This window comes from Ochlerotatus camptorhynchus, unplaced genomic scaffold (genome assembly GCF_037179485.1).
Source record: "Ochlerotatus camptorhynchus isolate MF236.1 unplaced genomic scaffold, CSIRO-AGI_Acam_v1.1 ptg000068l, whole genome shotgun sequence".
Classification (NCBI taxonomy): domain Eukaryota; kingdom Metazoa; phylum Arthropoda; class Insecta; order Diptera; family Culicidae; genus Ochlerotatus; species Ochlerotatus camptorhynchus.
The window spans coordinates 576,190-600,619 of NW_027040558.1; the positions used below are offsets into that span (position 1 = coordinate 576,190).

The 24,430-nt window shown below is 38.1% G+C and overlaps 1 protein-coding gene and 1 pseudogene across 1 annotated transcript in view; one reads left to right on the plus strand and one right to left on the minus strand.

Annotated features, from left to right (window-relative positions):
* rdo (reduced ocelli) overlaps window positions 1-24,430 on the plus strand; it is a 392,245-nt gene that overhangs the window by 99,637 nt on the left and 268,178 nt on the right. The window lies entirely within an intron of this gene.
* LOC135697206 (uncharacterized) lies at window positions 122-16,145 on the minus strand (annotated as a pseudogene).

Here is a 24,430-nt window from a genome sequence, read left to right on the forward strand (position 1 = left end):
TGAAAACAGTTCATTTTATTTTTATTTATTATAGACCCTTGAAACTGTTATTCTGGTCTTCTTGTTAAAAAAAATCCATTAAAAAAGAAAATGCGTATCGTTATATGATATTCTCTGCAACTCATTCGGCCTGAAACATCATCTCCTGGGGGTCACTTTGTGGTGCTGTCGGGATCACGGTTATCGGTTACACATGCTGGATAATAGCGATGGGTCGTGCTGTCGGGGAAGCAGTTGCTGCCCAAGTAACAATTTAACAGCCTTTTGGCTTTCAATCTGATTTATTGTGGTTTTATAACGGCAATAAGCAATCTTTTTAGTTTAAATAAAGCATTTAACAGTGCAAAAGATTCTTGATAAGTAGTTCAGCTGAATGCTGTTTTAAAAATCTTTTAAAGTCCGACGAGAAAATCAGAAAGTGTCTGGTTTTAAAAATAAAATTTTTGAAGCACTCTATCCCTTAATAAAACTGTTCAAGAAATGAATTGGTATTTGTTTTATTGATGTCACGACAATATTCTCCATAAAGGTGTTTTATCATTATAAAAGCAATTATGAAACCGTTCGGTTTCAAACGGGATCAAAAAGCATACATTGATGCGTTTTGGTGTCAATGAAGTGTATCACAAAACCACCCACTATTAACAAATAAAACTAAGAAGATGGATCCACCTAGAGACAGAGAAAACATAATCGAGTGGGACTTCTAAGCGCAGAGTCACAAGGAAATGCCAGAGGATAACCCAACTAACAATTTTAGCTGCAGACTAGCTTATACAGCCGAAAATTGCCTTGGGCAGCTAATTTTTGTCTGTATAAGCTGATCTGCAGCTAAAATTGTTTGTTGGGAATAGAGTAATAATTCTAGCAATGCTGTCGACCGAAGAGAAAAGAGAAAGGCAGCTCCGACAGAATCGGTCATCAGAAGAGCAGCCAAAAAACCGTCAAAATAGATGCTTAAAATTGATGGGAATACACTGCATAATGTCAATGGCAGCCTTCTCCAGAAATAACGTTGCGGTGATGATCCGAATAGCATCAGTGCCAAACTTGGACTGCGGTAAACTGCTGACAGGAAACTCACCCGGAAGAAGGAAAACTTTTTGTGGACGATTGACCTTCCACCTGTTCCAAGTTACGTAGATTCACTTCCTGAGTAACAATAGATGAATTGACCTTATCAAGGATGTCACGCAACCTGTTGATCTAATGCTGGAGTAGAACATTTTCGCACAACAAAACTATCGAAAGATAAACAAATTTTGACGTAATCCTTTTTCCAGGCAACTTTTCCACCATTAATGCCGTCATAAAACTTAATGGAATAGGATCAAGCAAAATGGCTTCAGATTAAAGCAATTCAGTCTGCAAATTATCTTCATAAAAGCAAAACAGTTTTTTTTTTTCACAAAAGGCTTTTGCAAAGTTAATGTTTATACCATCGCCATATTATTTTTATTCCATTTGCTTTTCTAAATCTTCATTTTTCAAGATGTTTTTCCTTTTAAAATAACTTTATTCTCATCAGCACATTTCACATTAGATTTAATCAGTCACCTAAAAATAGACCAAAATATGAGTTTCGATAATTTAAGTAATTCTTTCACTTTAATGATGAGGAAATTTATGAGGATTTTTGGCAGATTCATTTTTGAACAATGATTTGGCAAGATCGGACGATATTTATGTAAACCTTTTTATCTTGATGGATGCTTTTTGTTTAATGCGCTTAGCAAGCGTCAAAGTCAAATGCCTCAAGTATTGGTGATAAATGGCTTTTATTGTACGTTTAATAAGGATTTCAAATGGTTCTCAATGCATTCGTCATGTAACCTTTTTACAGCAAGTCATTCTTGAAATATCTCTATAATGCACTCTTTAGAACCTTCTTCAGGGTGGGCCAACTAGTTCTAGTCTTAATGAGGTTTTGGTGGATGTAATAAAAGCAAAGCTATCTTGACCAGGGTTTTATGAATGTTGTTTTATAGAAGCCTTGTAGTACTTCATAAAACGTTAAATGTTACTTGAATGGTTACACCTGTTGCATGGTGACGACGGACCTGTGCCATGCTGTTTGCTATATCCGGGTTTGTGATTACGTTTTTGTTGTTTTGCTTAATTTCTGGGATGTGTGTAGATTTGTACTTTCCTTGTATTTTCCTGTAGTTACTCCACATTTCTTTGACTGGGTTGCGAATGTTGAATTTTCAAATAAATTTATTCTAAGATTCTTTTTTTGCTTCTGTTATGGTTTCCCGTGCTTTAGAGTTGGCTTCTTGGTCATTCTTGCCAAGCTGGGGGTTTGGTGGTCCAATTTTGTCTTTTTTAAGACTTCGTAGGGCTTTTCTTCTCGCTTTGATAGCCGCAACTACTTCTTCATTCCAACATGAAACATGTTTTCCCTTGAAGTTTACTTTAGTTTTCGGCATTGAATTGTCAGCAGCCACTAATATTTGTTTTGTAATTTCATTGACTTGCTTAATAACGTCATCAACGGGAGCTCTATGATATTTCACTTATTGATATAATTTTTGGTATATGGTCAATTCCGTGCGTGTCGTCAGGAACATGAAGATCGAGCAGTCCTGCTAGTTGGTTGCCGCTCAAACAGGTAAAACACTCCACCGAAGTCCTTTGAAGCTCTCCTTTCAATTTCCATCAAATTCTCATCATTTATTGGGAATGCTTCTTGGACTTAATTTAGGATTATCCTCAACATTTCCATCAAGCTCTCTTCAGAATTATTCTAAAATTCTACTCAGAACTACCCTTGACGTCTCCTATATACTTGGAGTTCTTTTCATTAAATTCTCCTTCTAATATCCTTTGCATCTTAGTCATAACTTCCTAGGAGTTTCCTTCAGAAAGTATACTTATAATTCACCTGAGATTTTCCTCATGATTTCAATTATATTTTTCTAAACATTTTTTTGTGGATTTCTCCTTATAAATTTATAGGAATGCTCCTGGATTCCCCTTTTAACTAATTCTATGCTGTCCTGGCAGTTTTCTTAGAATTTTTTTTACTGAAAATTAGGAGGCTCAACCTTGGAAGCAATCCTTTGATTTTGCTCCTCATAACTACTTTTGTGTATTGCTTAGAATTCGATAAAATTTGTCCCTAGAATTTCCTTTTTTGTGTGTTACCGTTACTGGTAACAAGTAAACAAACATTTCGGATATTAATCGTCAGATGCACTGAATCGTCAATTAGAGAGCACACACTTAGAAATTTTTACAGAAATCTGTAAATTTTTACCCAAATCTCAACAGCTGAACGTTCGGTAAACAGTTTCACAGATTTCTTGTACTTTTTCACAAATATCTGTGATTTTTTCACAGATATCTGTAAAAAATTACAGGAAAACTGTAAAACTGTTTACCGAACGTTCAGCTGTTGAGATTTCGGTAAAATTTTACAGAAATCTGTGAAATAATCTTAGTGTGCAAGAGAGAGAGAGAGTTATATCAACAATCAATTCGAAACTATCGATTTTAAATTGGCTCACTACTTGACTAGCCTATTGGTCCCAAGCAAATCGATTAACGTACCTTTTCTAGTATAAATTCCAGTACAGCATTATGTTTCTTTAGATTCGCTATGAAAGTTTGACAGATAAATGAAGGGTTTGTGGATTTTCCTATGTTTTGAGGGGTTCCGAAACATAGGAAAATCCACGAAGGGAGTACCAGAGCTGAGCTAAAAAGTTGTGCTCGTTTCTTCGGGACCTTCTGGTCTTAAGGTTACCTCTATGGTTATACTCTCCCTAAAAGTGGAAATCTTGTAACAATTTTACGGTTTTGCCTTACACTCCACCATTTATTTTACGACCATTATAGGGAGGTTTTAATAATAATCGATCATAACAATAACCAATCATGCTGGGATTAGGTTGGACCATCCCAATTGAAGCGATTTGGTCGTGGAGAGTGGGAATGCTTACTCCCTGTTCAAGACATTTCGTGGATAAAGGGCGAGCTCTTCTCCCCACTCATTGGGCCATCTTACAGTTTGGGCGCTCGTCTTTTTGACGAATTGTGCGATCATTTTACTTGAAGGAGATTCTTTACTGTCCCGTAGATGCGGATCGGCGATTTTGCCTATCGATGCATCCAATCCGTTTTGGCCCTTCATACAGTGACATGTATGTAAACTTGATCAAACAGAGAAGAGTGCCCACTGCTATTGGACTTAGTTTTCCGTGCTACAATGGGTCGTAGACCACTATCATGCATCATGCATCAATGTCGTTATGACTTTGAAATTCAGTAATGGATTTTAAATCATTCGATATTTGGAATACTTGATCTCTAAAAGATAATGAAGACGAGCTATTTAACTTTTTGTGCATATTGCCGTTATAACTGAAACGTTCCTAAAACCTGACCATACAGGAGGTAAACTATTTCATTTATCGGTATGATCGTTTTGATGGACTCGGGGTGGCGTTGCCATCATTATTCATAGACGTATCAAACTGCAAATTATTTCTTCATTTGAAACCAAAGTTTTTAAATCTTTGGGAATTTCTGTCGAATCAAAATTTGAACAACTTACGTTTATAGCTACCAATTTTTTATGCCAAAGCGTAGACCAGCAAAATAATTTTCTTTAGGGTGAAATGCAGAAACTTACACAGTTTGAAAAAGTAGTGTAAGTTTCTGTTCAATATGATGCACATAAATGGAGCGTCACATATCACATATGTTTACATTGTATATCATGTAAAGTTCTGACACATTTCATGCAATGTAGCAAATATTGTATACAAAAGCCCATTTTTGTAAACAACATTGTTTGCAAGTTGCTCGGTTGCGTGAAATGAAATACAAGTCTACGTGAATGAATGTTTACATCACAATTATAATTCAGAATTTTTATCTGTGTACCCACAATTGGTCTAAACCCAAGTAACAAATCTAGAGCTGCTTGGCTATATTCAAAATTTATAAAGGTTTTATTGCAGCTGCAACCATTACCTACAGCTTTATCACGGTCATATACAATGCAAGTCATGAAACATTCTTATAGCTAACTACAAAACCCCTATAAAGCTAATTAAAAAACCAACTGATGCTTATGCTATTTCCACTTATGAAAGGTTTTATGCTTGCTTTGAAGTATAAAAAAAAGTAATATGAATTTCCCTTATAAAACAAAAAAAATAAATCCTTTCGTTGCTTTATAAGTAAGCGCAATAAAACTAGTTGGCCATGAAACAGTTATTTTAAAACAATTATAAGCATTCAGTTGCAACTTGTCAGAAATGTAAATAGGTGGTTTATTTTTACAACATAGAAAAGAATCACAACTTTCCGGTACTTCCAAGCGGAGCGCAAAGAAAATCAACAAAATTGTTAGCATGAAAACATTTCGTGTATACGTATACGCGACGAAGTGTGCGTAAGAAAAACGTCAGCAATCTCCATGATTCTTCCGTTCTCGCTCGCATATACATGGGGTGACACGGTCTTGGTCGAAATACATGGAATGGTAACAGCCAAAAAAAAGGGCAAAAAGGTTGAAATCACGCATAACTTTTCATAAAGGTTAATGTACCATTCAAAACTTTTCTAAATGTTTGTAAAATTCATCGGTTGCACCCGTAGAATAGGAATATACATTTGCCCTCAAATAAAAAAAAATGAATTCAAGCTGAACATTGCATTAGGTCCTAAGTAATATTGACAGATTCGCTTCGTCAACTTTCTCTTTGCATCCTCACGGTCATGTAAAGACATTCCCAGGTATTTTCAGCACATAAATCGATAAAAGAAGCTTTTATCTAGCATCCAATACGACATCAAGAAACGGTTCTGTGAATAAGTTATTAACGGCTGTAGGCTGTGAAGTTTTAACGTATTAAGAAAAGTTGTTTATTTTATCAAGATAACCAACTTTGAAAAAGTCTTGAAGTCTTCGAAACACAAATTCAATGCATTAAAAAAAGTTATAGAAAAAAAATCATGTTCCACTAAAATGAAGAAATCTAAAAAAAATCACCAAAATATACCTCTCTCAAATTTTGATATTTTGTTAATCGAGTATTGCTTAATTTTTGCTGAAAATGTCAGGTTGCATTTTTTTGCGCTTTGGGAGATATTAATGTTCAAAAATTGTATTTTTTTTCTCGTTTTTTCAACAATATCTTTGAAATTTGAAGCTTAATCCAGTATGTTTCTTCACAAGAGCTATTTATTTAATTAATGTATTTGCATAAGAGAAAAAATATAACATTATAAAGCTGTAAGCAAAAAAACGAAACAGAAAAAACCATATTTTCGACATTTTTTCTTTAACTCCATATAACTTGGAACCAGTAGACAGTGGAAATTTAACGTCTTTGAAAGAGCTGTTCATTTTGTCAAGATAAACAACTTTGCCTTAGACATAAAGTCTCCAAAACGACAGAGAAAGAAGTTAGATTGTGGCACTATCTTTGCGGAAGAGTTTTGAACTATTTGTTTATGTCAATAGATGGTCCTTATTATGACGAGAAATTTTGCCGAAGATACCAAGTCGCGGAAATGCTCCATTTCGGAGTTATTAATTTTGCTCCGCTAGGTTGCATTCCTGACCCAGTGTGCAATGTAAGCATTAGACATTTTAAGAAATTGCACTTGGTGTTTTTCTTGCCTGCTGTCCTCTGTCGCCATATTGTCATTATGAAAATGCCATTAGCCTTGGAATAAAATCCAAGAAATTTCAATAAAATAATGGCTAAATAAGAGATCCGAAATGATTTCCAGTGTGCATTGGTATGAATTTATGTATTGAGATCTATTTTCTGTAAAATTAAGGTGATTCCATCAAATTCATTTGATTTCTGAAACAATCTTTTTTGTTAACTTGAATTATTTTGGAGGCGCATTTTTTTAACGCTCATATTATCTCAATATACACGATGACATTTCAAGCGCATATGTTTTGGAACTTCTAAAAAGTAATATTTTTTCTTTAAGATTTTCACTAATGTCGCCATGAAACAAAATTGATTGCATGGTGATCTTGACACCAACACTCAAACCTATTTTTACCGCTAAAGATTTCCATTTGAAAAAAAAAAGTTTCAGCAGAACAGAACAACAACAAGCTAATTTATGGCGGTTGCTTTGATGCAATAAAAATTAAATTGGCTTTATAACTGATTTTCACCAAAGCGTCATAAAACTGCTTGGATACAATATTACTCTTATAGAGGCTATGAGAACCTTTTATAGAGTATGAGGCTTCCTGACAAAAGGTTTTAAGACAGCTTTATTGTAATTCTCAAACATGCTTTATAAGGGTGGTCCACTAAGCTGTATGACGATCTTATAGCGGTTATCAAAAGGTTGTGCTGGAGCTATTAATTTTATTGGCGGTTTTATGAAATTGATCTCAATAACCACTAATAGAGTGCAATAAAACAAGAAATGTTACTTGGGAAGTCTTCACTATTGGTGATTTTAATGCAAAAAACCATTCATCGCAATTCCAATGGTTTGATCATTATTACACTATTCAATATCCAGGCCAACAGGATTTTCTTCAGCAAGAAATCCATCAACTATCGATTTGGTCCACTAAGCTGTATGACGATCTTATAGCGGTTATCAAAAGGTTGTGCTGGAGCTATTAATTTTATTGGCGGTTTTATGAAATTGATCTCAATAACCACTAATAGAGTGCAATAAAACAAGAAATGTTACTTGGGAAGTCTTCACTATTGGTGATTTTAATGCAAAAAACCATTCATCGCAATTCCAATGGTTTGATCATTATTACACTATTCAATATCCAGGCCAACAGGATTTTCTTCAGCAAGAAATCCATCAACTATCGATTTGGTCTTAACTGATTCGTGTCAACTTCGTATCCAATTTGTTACCCATGCCTCAAAAAATAATGTCTAACCCCAGCAGCTCTACTTGCAATTACCATAGACTATTTATAGAATTTAACTTTGAAACAGATATGATATTAATAATGTTCTTGAATCTTTGACTACTTCTATAGTTAAAGCAAGAGCTGCCTCAGTACCAAAATGCGAGATTCAATCACAAAAGTCGACGATCTTTTGCTCTTGATCCGTCTGCAAAATGTCCATAGGCGGCAAATCAAAGTAGCCATAACTGGCGGGACTTTCAACAACAAATTTAAATGCAATTCTCTGCCAACAAACAATTATATATTATAATTATAATTATATTCATTGGTAACATTTTGATCGCAAATTTGGAATAAGCTCAGAAACTTGCTTAGCAATTCGAGAGTTCTAATAATTTCAGATTGGTTCTTACTAGTCCTTTTAAGAATCAGGTTGCTCGAGATAATTTGAATATTTTTTATCGGGAAAATATTTTTGATGACTCCTGCGGGACTGATTTGGACCAATTAAACTAAAAATTTGCATAATATGAAAGCTCCATCCCCCAATGTTTCATATCCTCATAAAAAAACTCCCAGGGAGTCCCTTGTCTTTCTTGGTAAAATTATGCAACATATGTTTCCATTTGGCATACAGCGCTGATAAATGGAAAAATGCCAAATTTGTTCCAATTTTGAAGCCGGATAAAAATCCACCTGAATAGAATGAATTTTTTTTTTTACAGATGGGGGGTTTGTGTTTCACCATAGCCATTCGTCGACTCTTACGAGAAACCAATTTAATTCGTTGAAAAAAATCTGACAAAGAAAAAGCATTCGACAGTATTTGGCATGGGTTTGATTGCTTAATTGAGAAAGTTTAATTTTCTACTCTGCGTTATGAAATTTGTTCAACATTATTTAACTGACAGAACTCTGCAGGTTAAGTATAAATATTCCAAATCTGAACGACTACATGTGAGAGCTGGAGTTCTTCATGGTAGCATTCTCGGGCCTATATTGTAAAAAATTCCACTTCGGACCTCCCTGATTTGCCTCAGTGTTGCCACAATTCTTTGTTCGTTGACGACACAGGCACTTCCGCTAAAGATATTTTTTCTTCTTATTTACAAAAATGGAAAATTTCTTCCAACTCTTTCAAAACTCAATTATAATTTTTCCATATAAGCCTAGAGCTTTCTTTACGAAACTCAATAGTAGTCACATAGTCACTATGAACAGAGTTTCAATTTCTTGGTCATGTAATGTAAAATATCTTGGGTTAGTTGACCAAAAATTTTACACATTTAATGACATTTAATGATCTCATTGAGCATTCAAGCCAAATGTAATAAATATTTAAAATGTTTGGCCTCTTATAAACCGGAAATAGAAGCTCTGCTTGAAGTATAAACTTCTGATATTTAAAAAAGTTTTTAGACCAACCATGTTTTATGCCGTGCCAATATGCTCCAGTTGTTCTGAAGATGATTTTGCAGTTACCTTCCTGGTGCAGTATTACCAACAATCAATACGAAACTAACGATTTTAAATTGGCTCACTATTTGACTAGCCTATTTGTCCCAAGCAAATCGAATAACGTACCCCATTCTAGTATAAATTCCAGTACTACACTATGTTTGTTTTGATTCGCTATGAAAGTTTGACAGATACAATGAGGGGTTCGTGGATTTTTCTATGTTTCGAGGGGTGAATCGATTAGCTTGGGATCGAAGATAGTACCAGAGCTGAGCCAAAAAGTTGAGCACGTTTATTTCGGGACCTTCTAGTCTTAGAGTTACCTCTATGGTATTACCTAGGTACCGTAAAACGGGGTATCTTTGATAGTATAATATAAAGATTACATTTCCTTGCTACGCTTTTTCCAAATTAGAAACATTGGTTCCATATTGTAGCTTTGGGTATTTCTGTTGATAACGTTTATAGGTTTTATAAAGTATTTGTAATATATTTTATAAACATATATTAAACATAATTGTTTTTAACAATTTTCGTGCTTTTCGCTTGTTTGAGAAAACAGTCAAACCATCACTTATGATTTTTTTTTCCGATATAGCCATAACAATTTCTATGTTGTATTTTTATTGCTTATGATGTTTTCTGATTATATACTTCTCCAAAGTTTCATATTTGAAGAACTCAATTGCTTGAGTTTCACCCATTTTTTTTACATTCATCGAGCATTTTTCAAGTAACCTCAAATCAAAATACTGAAGTTCGGTCACAAAATTTAAAAAAAAATAGTTTTAATGCTTTAATTTCCGTTAAACATATTTCTAACGATTGAACTTTTGGATCCTCAGTACTTGTTTTAAAAATATAAAATTTTAAAAACATTCATTGCTGTAAAAATACTAGGAATATACGTTAAAAAAAAATAACGTACATGTTACCCCGTTTTACGGTATATATACTTTTGAATGTTAAAACTTTAGAGCAAATGTCCAACAAAATAATTAATAATTTCAGGCAGAAATCGTATTAATCCTCAATTGCAACAATTAATTTCCTTTACATTTAGATAAGATTTAGTTTTAGCTCTTTGTTTTAAGATGATAATTATACTGACGTGGAGGTTTAGAAAACTTGTTTAAAATTTTGAATTGCCATAGCAGGGACAATGTAAACACACTTAGATATACATCATAACAATTAAGGTTGGTAAGTTACTGTAGTACCTAAAGCACCTAGATTAAAATTAAGTGTAATTCATTTTGAATTTGAAAATGTCTTGAGCCACTGGTAATCTCACCTTCACCTCACTTCACCTGCGGATCATACTCAGTTTATCATACCTAAAATATGTGCCAAGTGTCATCCAGATAGCAGATGCTCAAGTTCGGTGACCAACCTTTTTGACGTGGAATGCGTCCATAAATTAATCCCAGTAACATGATTTAATGGCCGGATTACATGATGCATCATCACACATGATAAGCACTGGTCGAAATCAGAATATGCAAGACGTGTCTGGACCAAAACATTCCCCCTAGACTACCACGACAATTGATTCGATGTCCGGACAGCAGAATCCACTCATCCGTTCCAGTAGTGTTTCAACTCCAGCGACGTGAAACACGCTCCTAAATCGTCGCCTTGATCGTCTTTGGCTGATAATGGGTCAAAATTCCTCCCCGGCAATCACGCACATTGAGACTGGAAGGCAATATCCTTAAAATTCCTGACTTGAGCGAAACTTGACTTTGGATGTTCTCGCACGGCATTGGACAAGGGTGCTTTGAAGGCAAAGGAGAAGTTCTCGCTCGAATAACTCACGAAACCCTTTTCCGTTTTTCCCTCATCAGTGCAAGGATCTTACGCAACCATGAAAAGTTCTTAACATCGGGATTTTTTCTCCCAATTCTGAGCACAATTCCCATTCCTTTGGTGCCAGCATACTTATGCACATTCACACAAATACAGCTCAACAGCTCGGCAGAAAGCAAATTGTAAAAGTGGAAATTTGTTCGCTCAACAATCAAATTTGGAAGTTTTCGTTTCTGGCCATGCTTGGGAGCATCTCCCTCGAGGCATCTTTCTCGGGAAGTAGTTCGTTCGTTTCTTCGGTTTCGATAAAGACGGCGATCCACTTGAGCTACAACCATCTTTTGGGAGGAACCAGACTGAGGAGAACAAGGGTTAACGCTTGTTCCACTTGCCTGCTCCTGATCAAAGTGAAACGAGCTGCTCTGCTAAATCCATTGATTCGGTTTGTAGGTACGTGCGTACATGCAGGCATTTGCTGATGCTTCAAAATTCAAGGAATTTTCTGTCCATCTTGAGGGCTTCATTTATGTTGGTGAACACGGTCACAACAGTACAAGTTTAGTTGAGACTTGAAAGCCTGGGGAGCCGGGGGATATTGAGATTTGTTTTTCCGAAGCTAATTCATGTGGAAATGAGTGAGTAGGTGGAGATTTCTTGTTTTGCCTAAACACCACAACTCAAAAGAAGATAAAAAGAACACTTCAGTCCGTGTGCCTGGTCGAGACATGAGAAAGTTTTTCCAGTCATTGCATAATTCATTGGCTGGTGATGGGGCCTCCCTTAGCTCAGTCGGTAAAGGCGCAGCTACAAAGCAAGACCATGCTGGAGGTGGCTGGGTTCGATTCCCGGGCCGGTCTAGGAATTTTTCGGGTTGGAAAATGTCTCGACTTCTCTGGGCATAGAAGTATGATTGGACTTTTGCCACACAATTATACCAATGCAAAAAAACAGGCATCGAAAGCTCTCAATTAATAACTGTGGAAGTGCATCTAGAACACTAAGTTGAGAGCACCCAATAAGCTAATATGCGATATGCAATAAGCTTGAAATGCGAAGAAGAAGAAGAAAAGAAGGTGATGAATTAATCATTCCAATCGAAGCGAACACGAGAGCTTGGCCTCATTTGATGAGGATGTCTAATGTGAAAGTAATTTGCAATTGTGAACCAATAAGTTTTCTTCGAAGCTGGTAGTGTGATTGGTGAGATGGAATTGATAGAACTGTTAGTATTCAACGAATCAATTAAGGGAAACAATATTAATTAAACATGTTTGTAGTGCCTCAAATGTGAAAAATACCACACTCTTGACAGATAATTTTCTGCTGCCCGTTAAGTCACGAGACAAAACATCAAAACATCAGGTCCCTTAACGTTGAAACCAATATAGTAGGTACTTCTAATCATCTTATCTAAGCAACATTCACACGTTCAATCACCGTTCCCAACTGATAAAATCCGTTAACCCTTTACGAAAGACAACACTTCACTTCTCGCATTACACGTGTTTATCTTTCAACGCGTCTCCTCATCGCTTTGATCACATGTGACTAACCTTTTACGTAAGATAGACAAAACCTTCCAACTGCTACATCGTTTCTCATGCGCCCCTCAGCGCGCCATAATGTCCCAAGTTTTCCTCCGGCTAATGTTTATTTAAATTCCTACTTTCCATCGAAAGCACCCATTTTTCAGTCCGAAACAACTCTTTTAAGCTACTTTCAAACGATGACAACCGACGACCGTCCCTGCGCCCACCCAAAACCGATTCCCACTCCTGAATGGGCCTACTCACTACTAACTAGGTAGAAGGAAGAAGACATAAATTCTCCATCATCGTCACACCGGGGATCCCTCTCATCATCGCCCGGACGGTGGAAGAAAAAAAGAGTGAACCTTTTTTTTTCACTCGTTCATCGGATGGATGGTGATAAACATAAACATTTCCCGTTCTTCGGTGCTCGTTTTCAGATGAAACGAAAAAAAAAAATGAATCAGAATTAATGTAAAAACTTTTGAAGAAGACCCCTCACCAGCACGCATCAACATCTCTCTCCAACATCTCCGAAGAAGTGATTTAGTTATGCTTTTTAAAAACGTTTTTGTTTTGTCTCATCACAACCATCCTCCCTCCCGCTCACTGTCATCCTCCTTTGGGTGCAATGGTTCTCAGATGAACAAACTTGAAACATTCAATCTAAAAACAATAATTTTTATAACTCAATTAACCGTGGGAACAGTTGCAGCCGGGGCCCTTCACACTTGAAGCGGTCGGTGAGTTGGAAATTGTCCTCTTCTCTTCTCGTTTTGAACTGTTTCAGTCCTGCTATCATCATAACGATTCATCGCTACCGTTTCCGCTCTCTGTGCTGACACAAACGTTGCTGTCTCGGAATCTCTTTTGGGATTCATTCATCGTTTTTTGTTCCGTTCCATGTTCTCGTACAGCTACCTACTTACGTATTTTCTGAGCGAGAAAGAATAAACAATTTCGGGAAAGTGACAACAATAATAACAAACATTTGAAATTGCGAAGGCACCGAGATGTGGCCGCCTGACTAGTGTAGTGGAATGGGAGATAATGGGTTAACGCGCAGCAGCGCCAAGGCAATAACAAATGATGGAAGAAGCTATAGAGTTGCCGGAGACACATAGCTGGGATTCTTTTCACTTGCCTGCTTCCTGCAGCAGCCCGGCAAGGGAAAGCTTAATGATAGGGCGATTGAAATAATTGTTAAAGAACTTGAAGATGCCTCGGGGGGCAAAAGCAAGATTTATGGTAGTTTTGATCGTGTTTTGCTGATGATAACCAGAACTCATTGAGAAAAGAGAGAGATCAGCTGCTACTGGGAACTTGATTTATGGAGAATTTTACTCGTTATTTTGTAAAATGCATCTAAATTTTGATTATCGCGAAAATCTTCCCTCGTTTAATTTTGAACATATCAGTCCCACTATGGACTTTGATCATGAAAAATGTGAAAACAATATCAGGTCAGTTTGTCCCATCAAGCAAAATCATTGCATATCAGTCCCATCCTGAATTTCGATTACCCATAGTTCAAGTTAAAGGTCTGCTTTTTGAAATGCCATATTTTTTGCCGATATAACAGAACATGCAAGCTTCATTGCAACTGATTTTAACTTGAAAAACATATCAATTAATTTACTATTATTTATCAAACATTTGCATGGAAATTGCACTTCGTAACTTCGACTGCCATTTTCTCAATGCCTACTTTTTCCATATGGGACTGAATAATAAATTATACAATGGTGAGAGTACTATATTCAGTTTTGGGACAAATTTGGTATAAAATGTAATCATGCCGAGAAATGACTTGAGTTGTGTCTTTGTTTTAGGCACTGGCACGGCCATTATTGCTTTCACCTTCTCCGGATTAGGCGATACCCCATCCTCCGAAAGAATGTGACCCAAATACTTCACCTGGGAGACAAACCATTGACATTTCTCGGCATTGATTTTTACATTGTATCTTTCTAGTCTTTCTAACACTATTTTTATTTTTTCAAGTAGTTCCTTATCCGACCTCGCCCATATCAGTATATCGTCAATATAAACTTATACACCAGGAATTTCGCTGGTTTTACCCCAAATGGTAGTCGCTTAAATGCATACAGGCCTTTATGGGTATTAATAACAAGCATTTTTTGTAGCCTCCGATACCACTGATTGTTGATACGCCCCTCGTAAATCAATTAACGCGATTTTTTTTTGCACCACTCTTATTTGTAATTAATTCCTCAAATAATGGTAATGGGTAATGGTGAGTAGTTTTGTGTGGGTTTACTGTTTTAGAGCCATCCATGCAGATTTTAATATCAACTTTATTTGATTTTACCACCACTACGATAGGAGAAGCCCACTCCGCATATTGTACTTTTTCAAGAATCCCTTTCGATTCAAGGTCATCCAATTATTGTTCCACCTTTTCTCTGTGTTTAAAAGCTACTGTGTATGGTTTGTGTATAAACGGTTTTGCGTTTGGATCCATTTTAATATCTACTACTACATCTTTAATAGGCTCCGTTAAATCATCATCGAAAGCTTTTGAATATTTACTTTTTGTGTTTCACGACTTGTTGGATCCATAGCTCTCTCGGTTCACTCTGAAGTGAATTGAGAGTGAAGCTTTTGCTCCAATCCGGCCAAATTATATTCAACCAATCTCTACCCAAGAGAGGCACGAAATCTCTTGGGGAGTTTATCACTAACATTTTTAAATTTTTGAGTTCATTACGCAGTTGAAGCTGTACATCTAGTGTTCCCAATACTGAGACCTTTTCTCCAGAGATTACAAAAAAGCTTTTTTTTATTGGTATTAGTTCTAAGTTCTTAAAATGGTCTTTATAAGTGTTAAATGAACATATCGTTGCATATGCACCGGTATCACACTCCATTTCTATTTTTTTTTTCTGTTAACGATCAGGCCCACAAAAGCAGGTGTTATATTGTCTGACTTACCGAGCAGGACGTTATTTACCCAGTTAACCGCTTCGTCATCATCATCGTCTGATCCCTCGATGGATTGCTTGTCCGACGGTTCTTCTTCGTCCTGTATTGATGACCTGAGTTCCTCCATAGCCGCCATTAGTTGGTTGATACGTTCTTCGAATGCTCGTTTTCTATATCTTGACTGTAGTGGTACACTTGGCTTAGGTTTTATCACTTTTGGTAAGGTACAGTCGTACGACAAATGACCTCTATTATAACAATTGTAGCACACTGTCTGAGTACCTACTAGGCTTGAATGTACCCCGATGGCTCACCATATCGTTTTGTTTTTTAAATGCATTATTGGCTTCACCAAACTTGTCTCTCTTCACTAAGTTGTGAGGTTGGGAGTATAATCCCCGCCTATCGAAATAATTTACTTCTCCCGCTTCACTACGACCCATTTTTCGCACTCCCTGAACAGCAATTTCAATGCTTTTCGCTTTTTCCAATAACTGCGCCAAATTAAGCTTTTCACTAGCGTCACGTAACATCGTTTCTCGGGTGTTATCGTTTCTCAAACCCGCTACAAATACAGATTGCACTAAGGTTGCTTCAGTTTCCACATTAACACCACAGTGCTCGACAATATCTTGCAACTCAATTGCGAAATCATCGAGACTTTCGCCCACCGCCTGCTTGCGAGTTATCAAACGGTAGCGCTCCGCGAACACGTTTTTATTTTCTTCGTGTAATTTTTTAAACTTGTTTATAATTAGTTCAAACGTTTTATCTACTATTTTCTCATGTTTAAAACTTCCTATGATACGATTTGCCGTTTCCTGCCCGACACTTGTAATGAATTCTAACGCTTTTTCTTCGACCGAAGTTTTGTTCAACGTAAAATAAATTTTTCCCGTTTGCAAATACGAACTCAATTTGAGGCCTACAACGTACATTGGAAACTTTCCTTTTGTTCTCTTCTCTGCTACCGGTACCACTTGCGATATGGGATCCTTATTATCACTCCCTGTAGCCATGTGGAATGTTTTTCTAGAGTATCTGGGTATCTTTCACGACCCGTTTTTATTTCACTACTTCCAATTACACTGCCGGGGAATTTCACCCTCGTCGCCAATTGTCACGACTTCGAACTGACAGGGAGAATGTCAAGATTTCAACCGACCGGAGACCACTTTCGGATATTATACATATGCTCTAATAGAGGTACAGAGAACAGACGTCTAAGCTTAAACAAATTTTTCGAAAATGTATGTGTAGGAATTCAAAATACGTTGGAAACACTAGCGCCACCATACGGAGTGTTGCGACTCGAGTTATCACTTTATGCGATTAATGAGTTAACTGAACAAAAATTTGGGTTGATCTTAATGGCCGTGTATCCAAATGAACTGTCAAATCAGTTCAAAACAAACAATACAAAACAACGGAAATCAAGCGAGTTTCTGCAGAACCCTTATTTTCGAATAAAAAACTATGTTCTTTTACAGTTTCCTGTAGATCTTAAACCGTTTTCGTTCCAATTTTAACTGGGCATAGTAGTCAGGAGCAAAACTGACTTTTTTCAGTTCACTGACGGCGTATCTTCAAATGATTCAGTGAAAGTGTGAACTCCAATAAGCCCTCATTTAAATTCAGAAAAAATGTGTTAAGATTTGAACACTGCCACCGAACCGAACCGTACGTTCGTGAGTTCAAGCTAAGACTGTATTCTCAGATCATTACATTACCCTGACATTGAGTTCACTTGAAGTGTTCATTTCTCTCTCGGGTACTACACCAAATCCCTTACCTGAAATAGCATAGAGGTAACTCTAAGACAAGAAGGTCCCGAAGAAACGTGCTCAACTTTTTGGCTCAGCTCTGGTACTCTCTTCGGTCCCAAGCTAATCGATTCACCCCTCGAAACATAGAAAAATCCATTAACCCCTCAATTTATCGGTCAAAACTTTCATAGCGAATCAAAACAAACATTGTGTAGTACTAGAATTTCGACTAGAATGGGGTACGTTAATCGTTTCCTTGGGACCAATTGTAGGCATAAACAACGAAATCGTTTACAAGTTTGCATACAATATTGCTAATTTATGGGAAATTTTATTTTGTTTTCGCTCTGGACAGATCTATTTAAAAAACTACAAGGGACAGCCCTATGGGGTTGTACGCAATGGTGACGTAGGACTACGTGGTCTTATATAATGAATCTTATTTGTTAACTGCAGCAGGAGCTTATGTGATGTGCAGGAATAGGAATTTGGGCAGGGTTCTCTCTGTTTATACTCTTTAGTATGACACGCTTGACAAAGATGGCCCACAGCAACTCACGAAGAGCTACTGATCCCGATCAAAAGCGGTGCGACTTCATCCTCCTTCTATGGATGCTCATGTGGCTACTAGCAGACAGCCTTTCGTTGTGTACTGGAGAACACCATTCCTCACCACGCGGTGATTGAATAAACACCGTTTGGTGAGACCGGATGAAATTCAACGTTGAAATCTGTGTTAGGGAAATCGCTTTTCGCAGGCAATCGGTGATATTAATAATATTTTAATTATCAAATCAATAGTTGCATATTCGTGCAATTTTCAATGGTGAGTCTTAAATTTAACAGAGGTGTAGAAATATTTCTGATCGATTGGTGATAAAATTCTTGAAATCGGTCCAAGGGCAGCTGAGTTATTAACATTCAAAATCTTTCATAATTTTGTTACATGTTCCATTTTTGGTTTTCACGTCAAAAGTAGAAGGGTCTGTGCCTAGGGGCACGAACGGAAGGTTGACGTAAGACCGCTAATGCACGGAACAAATATGCTGATCATTTAGTTCTTAAATCTTTTTAATGTGGACGATGGATGGTTCTCCCAGCATCTGATGCAATTCGTGATTCATTCGCCTTCTCCACGTTCCGTCATCCACTCCACCGTAGATGGTACGCAACACCTTCCGTTCGAAAACACCAAGGGCGCGTTGGTCGTCCACGAGTATAGTCCAGGTCTCGTGGCCGTAGAGCACCACCGGTCTAATCAGCGTCTTGTAGACAGTCAATTTCTTTCGGCGACGAATTTTACTCGACCGGAGCGTCCTCCGGAGTCCAAAGTAGGCACGATTCCCTGCCATAATGCGTCTTTGAGTTTCTCTGCTGGTATCATTTTCGGCGGTAACCAGTGAGCCCAAATACACGAACTCATCGACCACCTCGATTTCGTCACCGTCAATCTGAACTCGGGGTGGGAGGCTAACATTGTCTTCCCTAGAACCTCTTTCTTTCATGTATTTTGTCTTTGATGCGTTGATGGCAAGTCCAATCCGCCTAGCTTCAGCCTTTAGTCTCAAAGTTCTGTGCCATGATGTCAATGTCATCGGCGAAGCCAAGAAGCTGGATGGACTTCCTGAAGATCGTGCCATTCGTGTCTATCCCTGCTCTTCTGATCACGCCTTCTAACGCGATGTTGAATAGCTGATACGAAAGTCCATCACCTTGCCGTAACCCCCTTCGAGATTCAAAGGGACTCGATAGTGTCCCCGATACTCGAACAACGCACATCACTCGATCCTTCGTCGCCTTGACCAATCGCGTCAATTTATCCGGAAATCCGTACTCGTGCATAATCTGCCATACATAGCTGATCTCGATCGATTGTGTCGTATGCGGATTTGAAATCGATGAACAAATGATGTGTGGGCACGTTGTATTCGCGGTATTTCTGCAAAACCTGCCGAATCGCGAAAATTGGGTCCGTGGTAGCGCGGGCACCCATGAATCCCGCCTGGTACTGCCCCACGAACTCTCTTGCAAATGGTGACAGGCGGCGGCATAGAATTTGGGAGAGTACCTTGTGAGTGGCGCTCAGCAGTGTAATCGCGCGGTAGTTGCAGCAATCCAACTTGTCCCCCTTTTTGTAAATTGGGCATACGACACCTTCCATCCACTCCTCCAATAATATCTCCTCCTCCCAAATCTTGGCAATTAGCCGGTGCAGTACTCTAGCCAGTGCTTCACCACCGTATTTTAATAGCTCACTTGGTAGTTGATCTACACCAGAGGCTTTGTTGTTCTTCAGCCGACCGATCTCCTCCTTAACTTCTTGAAGATCAGGGGCTGGTAGCCTGTCGTCTTCTGCGTATGCTCTAAGGTCTGTTGCCATGCCACCTTCGTTTTCTGCTGCATCTCCGTTGAGGTGCTCGTCATAGTACTGCTTCCACCTCTCAATCACCTCACACTCGGTCGTGAGAGGGTTACCGTTCAAGTCCTTGCACATATCGGTTTGCGGCACGTAGCCTGTGCGCGAACTAATTAGCTTCTCGTAGAACTTACGTGTGTCGTTTACACGGTACAGATTTTCCATCGCCTCGCGATCTCGGTCTTCTTGCTGACGCTTCGGAAAATCGCTCCACATTCAATCTCGTGCGGTGTTGCAGCATTCTCACCTGTGCTGCATTCTTCTCTTCTACTAACAGTTTGCATCCGGGATCGCAGTACCTAGTGCTGCTGCAGCAGTACTACCAATGGCGGAACAGCCATCTTCAAGATACCGTACTAGTGTTCGCGTCGCACCTCTTCACTTTGCTATTGCCGGACTGGCAACATTGCCCAGGCTACGCCACACAGCTGTGTCCATGTTTCAGCTGGAAGTCTTTTGTTATCATATGACTCGGGGAGGCGTGAAGAAGGGACTTATGAGGATGAATGAAGTTCCACATATGTTATGTGCTTTAACATGTAACCGATTATTCAAATTTGGACTTTTCGCCTCTTTCTGGATTCAGTCTCTTCAATAATTGCCATCGCGGTCCTAAGGACTTTTATACCAATGAAAGATATTGTGTTTCAATACTTATGCGTCTTAAAGTTTAACATGCTTGCTTTAGTGTTTGTGCAATTCGGTTCAGTTTGGGAGAAAACATCTCAAAATCATCGGCGGCGGCGGCGTGGTGTGGAGGCGCACAGTTCTTGTTATAACTATCCACTAGATAAATGATGGAGAATATTCAATCGTTAGGAACTGCGCATAGTATGGTTCCACCGGTTCGATACCCAATCGCTTATTGCTGTCCAAATGGCAAAAGATTCACAATGGAATAATTTCGCAGTCATGCATTATGCAATCATTTTGATTTGAGAAAACAAGTAATATTCTCTTGACATCCCATCACCAATCACTTTGACTTCCTGTTCGTTAAAGTTCAAAAGACTCTTCCCTGATTGCCTAGGAAAATTTCCCCTTAAATCACGCATTTAGCCCTTTGTACCACATCCAAACACACCGTCGCCGGTCCGCGTCGTCATTAGCACTCATAAATCTCATAATCGATGTAGCAATTATGTTCTCACCATGTGCACCATCTCTCATTCTTCTCATTCATGTTCGTTCTCTTGAACCCGGTCGAGCACATGTTTACAAGATTGTTTCCTTTGTATGTTATTCCCCAGTTTATGCTGCGTGTGAAAACCAAATTCTTCCAGATCCATTCCATCGAAAACAACCGATCTCGTTTCGGAGAAAAACCTGTCATTACGGGTGAAAGAATATGCCCTATCTCATGCTTACAACCGAGCGGTTGTTTCCTCAGCGCACAGCAGTTTAAATTGATTCCCTTATGAGTCCCAAAATTACTACGAATCCAAGAGCATAATATCAATAAATAAAATACGGTCACTGACAGCCCTGCAATCACTTGCGGTGGTACAATTTTTCCGGTCTATGATCATAAATTTAGTTGGATGGGGTGGACACAATGGGTGCCTTCCGTCTTCCGAGCGGGACAATTGGATGACAAGGCACTTACCGCCTGATACCCATCATTATCGACATCGACATCGAGCAGTTGCAATCAATTGGCACCGGTTTGATTACAGTAACAGCAAAAGCTGGCAACCGGTAGCAATCATACATATGTATGTGGAAATGTTTGCGCAACCGACTGAAAAGCGAACGAGCACACCGAGCAAATGCAATAAGAATGCAACTCATCAATCATTGTGTCGATTGGGTCAGGAGCTGCTGTTGATGCTCTTTCAACAGCAGCAGACAAAAAGACAGCACTATGGGTGTAACCCAAGAGCGTTGATTGCAGGTTGATTGATTTCATTTTTTTTTTTCGGGCTCGTATTGTGCGGGAATCGATATGAAAGCATATGGGTGCGATCTGAGTGAAGAACGACTGAACGTCTCATCTCATGCGTTCGGTAACTCGATGAAAGATGCCTTCAGGATGGTAGCATTGCAACGCAAGGACTAACGAGAATTGATTGCACCTTGAAGCGGTGATTGTTTTGTGAAAGTATATAAGTTTATGGGATTGCAAGTTCAAGCTTTTTCGAGTTATATTCTGGATTCAAAGTTCAGTCATTCTTAAGAGATGCTCGTAACATTTTTTAACATTATAATTCAGTTTAAAAAGTGAATCAAACCGGTAAGGAATGACCACATGAACAAATTTCGTAATATGGTCCTTGAAAGACTTTTCAAATAATTGTGAAACAATAATCTTAACTAACTTTATGAAGTAACAGTCAACTCTCCACAACTCGATATTCTATACCTTATTTTTTTTCTATAACTCGATGGATTCTGCGGTTCCTTTATTTTCCCATCCATCGTACTCCCCATAAGTCTATATTTCTACAAGTCGATGCTTTCTTTGGTCGATGATCTATGTAGTGTTATTTCGATTCTATAACTCGATATGCCAAAGGCAGAGCTTCTGAATTCTGTGATGTTGATGTTCAAATCAAAGGAAAATTAAAAATATGATAACTGACTATTATGGGATTATGGGTTATTAAGCCGAAAGTCAGTAGGCCGAATGGTCACTAATCGGAATAGTCATTAGGCCGAACAGTCTGGTCATTTGGCCAAATTTTGAGAAATTATTTCTCATCACTTGCGACGACAATTTGCTAGTTGAAAAAGAGAATAATCAGCAAATAATAGAAGGATAAATAAGGCAGTTCCATATTGCACTCGCGACATGTCAGGAAGAAGAAAAAAAGAAGAAGAAGAAGAAGAAAGAAGAAAAAAAGAAGAAGAAGAAGAAGAAGAAATAGTAGTAGTAGTAGTAGTAGTAGTAGTAGTAGTAGTAGTAGTAGTAGTAGTAGTAGTAGTAGTAGTAGTAGTAGTAGTAGTAGTAGTAGTAGTAGTAGTAGTAGTAGTAGTAGTAGTAGTAGTAGTAGTAGTAGTAGTAGTAGTAGTAGTAGTAGTAGTAGTAGTAGTAGTAGTAGTAGTAGTAGTAGTAGTAGTAGTAGTAGTAGTAGTAGTAGTAGTAGTAGTAGTAGTAGTAGTAGTAGTAGTAGTAGTAGTAGTAGTAGTAGTAGTAGTAGTAGTAGTAGTAGTAGTAGTAGTAGTAGTAGTAGTAGTAGTAGTAGTAGTAGTAGTAGTAGTAGTAGTAGTAGTAGTAGTAGTAGTAGTAGTAGTAGTAGTAGTAGTAGTAGTAGTAGTAGTAGTAGTAGTAGTAGTAGTAGTAGTAGTAGTAGTAGTAGTAGTAGTAGTAGTAGTAGTAGTAGTAGTAGTAGTAGTAGTAGTAGTAGTAGTAGTAGTAGTAGTAGTAGTAGTAGTAGTAGTAGTAGTAGTAGTAGTAGTAGTAGTAGTAGTAGTAGTAGTAGTAGTAGTAGTAGTACAGGGTGCGTGACGAATTTTTGCAGTAAATGGCATATTTGAGAAAAAATACACCAGTTAGTTATTCTAGCAATGAATTTTATGCGATTTATTTTCTTTCGCAACATAAGGAAGTTGTAAGTAAATTTATTCAAAAAAAATTGCCTTCCCTTTCGACGACTGTAGTTAGACGCTTCCGGAAACTGCAGTATGCACGTTTTAAAATGTTTCGATCCATAGATGTCATCACTGCCTTGATTTTAGCTTTTAGCGACTTAAGTGTGGTGTGAGGGGTTCTATTGGAATCCCGTTGGACGACGCCCTATACAAAATAATCCAACGGATTGATATCGGGACTGCTTGGGGGCCAAATTTCTTCCTCCCAAATTTACGAAATATTTTCCGTAAACCATTTCTGTGCTTTATTAGCAGTATGAGCAGGTGCTCCGTCTTATCACTTTCCCAAGCCTTTTTTAATATTATACACTGTTCTTTCAGACACATTTACCGACCGAATTATTTCTTTCATGCATACTCCGGCGCGCAGATTGCTCTCTTGTTATACTCATACTTCGACAACGGCTGACAGATTGCTCTCTTGTTTCGACATCTTTCCGTTTACTCAACATTGTTTGTTTAAACCTTACACCTAACAGTATAAGCTATCCAGTGCTGCCAAATATATCTAAATCATGATGCACAAGCATGAGAAATTACTATTTGAAATTTACAGCAAAAAATCGTCACGCACCCTGTAGTAGTAGTAGTAGTAGTAGTAGTAGTAGTAGTAGTAGTAGTAGTAGTAGTAGTAGTAGTAGCAGTAGTAGTAATAGAAAAAGAAGAAGAAGACTTCTATACAAATTCAGATTGTATACTATCTGAAAAACGTAGCGGTGCCGGTGGTGTAGTGGTAAGCGTGATTATATCCCATCCCATCAGGCCTGAGTTCAATCCCAGTCAGCGCCACCGGGATTTTCTGAGCCATAACATCTCTGATCACGCCTTCCTTCGGGAAGTAAAGTCGTTTGTCCCCTGTTCATGAGTTGATGGGTCGATAGGTAGGTTCCAGGTATGGGAGCTACTTCCCTGGCGTCACTTGCATTGGTTCTCAGCACGGAAAACATGATCGACGGACAACAAATCAAGGGAAAAAAACTATCTGAAAAACCTGTACAACCGATGGGACATCTCAGGGACTTTTATTTTGACATACATCTACGTC